Here is a 3202-nt window from a genome sequence, read left to right as displayed (position 1 = left end):
GCGGCCTCATCGTTGTCACTGATGAGGCCAATCACCGTGGTGTCATCTGCAAACTTAATGATGGTGTTGGAACCATCAGCAGGTCTGCAGTCGTGGGTGAAGAGGGAGTAGAGGAAAGGGCTCATCACACAGCCTTGTGGTACACCGGTGTTCATTGTGATGGTAGATGAGCAGTGGTTATCCAGCCGGACATGTTGGGGGCGGTTGGTCAGGAAGTCCAGTAACCATTTGCAGATGAGGGAACTGATGCCCAGGTCTGTCAGTTTCCTGAAAAGAAATGGTACAAAGGTTCTTGGTTATAGAAAAGGTCATTTTGAAAGAAGTAAAGTCATCAGAAATTAGCAGTTCATCAGCTTTGCAGTTGAAAGGAATAAGTCCAGAGCAGCAAACTAGGTCCAAAGTATGGTGCTTATTATGAGTAGGAAAGTTATTTGTTGTTTAAAGCCACAACTATCGAAGCAGGATGAGAAGTCTTTGTATGAGAGGATGATCACTGCTATCCATATGATTATTAAAGTCTCCCAGAAGTATGGTATTTGGGGAAACAGCTATGTGAGTCAGCAGATCAACAAAGTCACTTATGAAGACAGAATTAGACTTTGCAGGGCGGTAAATGATAGCTATAACAGTTGGAACAGGTGCTGAGAGTTGACAAACAATGGATTCAAAGGAATTGTAGACAGGTACAGACAGCGTGACTTTCCAGTTCTCACGATAGATTACTGCGAGACCTTCACCACGGCCGCACCCACGAGGTTGGCAGGTGTACAAAAAGTGGAGTCGTTGAGCTGCGAAAAGTCATTGGGCTGTTGCCACATGTCAGTCAAACAGAAAAAGTCAAACTTACGATCTGTGAGGAGATCCAAGATGAGATGACCCTTGCTCGTAAGGGAGCGGCTGTTAAGGAAGCCAAAGTTGACATCGGTGCTGTCAGACTGGAGAGAGGTATTTGGTGACCTGGGCAGGCTGGCTAAAACACTGTGGTCAACATCCCTTTCGAAGTTCCGTGAAGGGTGACGAGACCAGAGGGACTGTATTGGCTTAGAGTCGTCATGGTGAAAATTCCGACGAGAGTCCCGGCGAATGTACTTTCGGCGAGGGAGGAATGCGATAGCTGTGTGGAGATAAAGCGCAGCCGGCGGTGGAGCAGTTAGGTGAAAGCGGAGTCAGAGAAGTTCGTCAGCTGAGTATTGGTAAGTCCAGCACTAGGTCGGTAGACCAATGACCTGAAAATCATTGGAAGCCCTTGTTTATGGATTGATTGTTGGGTTTTGGTTTTCTCTGTATGTATTATTGTAGGGTCTACCTTACAATATAAAGCACCTTGAGGCAACTGTTGTTTTGATTTGACGCTACATAAATAAAATTGAATTGATTTGAATGGAATTGAATTGGATTGCATTAAACTGAATTGAATTGAACATGAGTAGAGACCTTCATCAGACTGGTGGACGTTAATTATGATGAGCTCTGATTTAGATTCAGATCCAATACAACTTCCATCAATGAAGAAATGAGCTGTGATGATGTATACATTCACCTGTCTGCAATGCAGAACAATATCACAACAGCAGAGGAGTGATACTGAGGGGTGATGAAGAGCTGCTGACTGGAAGACATTCAGATTTGTTAGTGAGCAGGAAATATAAAGACTCATGTGAATGTTGATGACTGAACTTGTTGTGTTTCGAATGCTTTTTCAGAAGCAGCAAAGTGGGCAATGAAGAAGAACAGAGACCATAAGAAGACCGTATCCTAGAGCACTAACAAGTTCAACAAAGTCATTAAAAGCTGCAATAAAAACGTATGTACTGAAAATAAATCACAATTCTCAGAATCTTATTGACTATATGAAAAGGATGAATTAAGGATATCTGCATACACAGGAAAATGCTTCCTTACTGCATGTGCAAAGGTCTTGTGACATTCATCAGCACTGTCCTCTCTGATGTGAACCACAGAGTCTGGCTCACAGAATAATAGGTGGAACTTTCCCACTCAGAGCCACAATTATCCACGCAGGTCAGCAGTTGACCTCAGATGCATATCTGTGGACTGTGGGAGGACATGCAAGCTCCTCACAGAATGCCCAAACACGAACATCTTTTAAAAAAAAGTTCAAATCAAGCTTGATCGTCTGCAGATGGAAGCATGATGCTGCAGTAGATTTCACAATATTCCAGTAGAAGAAGAAAGATGGGGCTTTAAGCTCACGTACAGTAAATTCAAATTCAAATTTTATTTGTCACGTACACAGTCATACACAGTACGATATGCAGTGAAATGCTTAGACAACTGCTCGTGACCTAAAGAAAAAAAAAAAGGAAAAGGCTATGAATAAGATAGGAAATAAATATGAAAAAATTAAAAAGGGTAAATTTAACTAGGAAGGAATAAAATATAAAAAATTAAAGTTAAAAATGAAATAACTGTACAACAGAATACACAATACACAGTATAGAACTATATAAGAATGTATGAAGAAATATAAATATATATATACACAATAACAGCAGCTGTACAGTACAGGCAGACACCGCTCACACTACAGTTATGATACCAGGCCTCTAGTTTAAACTAGTGAATTTAGGGCATTTTAAAATGAAAATATCAGGACATGATCTTAGCGGGTATCACATTTACAATATGTTATGTTTTTTATTTGGTCCTCCTCACTGCCCATCATCAACATGACTCAGAGACACTGAAGAAAGCTAGCACCCTCCAGGAAGTAAACCAGATCGAAAGACGTCATATTTTACCTTTAAAACATTTAACAGTCAACATGTTGGTGAGCTGAGGCACGGTGGGCGTGGCGAGTGGCTGGCTTAACATTCATTTAACAGTCTTAATCACATATCATCCCACTGATGAGCAGGAACATCTACTAGTGTGCGTTTTTTCTATTGACTGCAACCCTGACATTGTGCTGTGCCCTTCTCCATAAGTCAGGGTTCCTTTGAACAAAGACTTGGACATGAATATGTCTGTGGTGAGAGACTTTAATGGTTTATGATTACGAAACAGAAACAGCGTAATACACACACAGTCACAGTTGTCATGTCTGAAAATACAAGTCATTGCAGAGCTGCAAGAAAACCTTTAAACGTCCCAAAATATTTTACTTAAAAGCATTGAAAAAAAAAAAAAAACACGAAGTGCTGCATAATAAGACCAAACATGTAAAATCCCAGGCCGACAG

This window comes from Astatotilapia calliptera, chromosome 3, assembly GCF_900246225.1.
Source record: "Astatotilapia calliptera chromosome 3, fAstCal1.2, whole genome shotgun sequence".
Classification (NCBI taxonomy): Eukaryota; Metazoa; Chordata; class Actinopteri; order Cichliformes; family Cichlidae; genus Astatotilapia; species Astatotilapia calliptera.
This window is presented reverse-complemented; position numbering follows the sequence as displayed.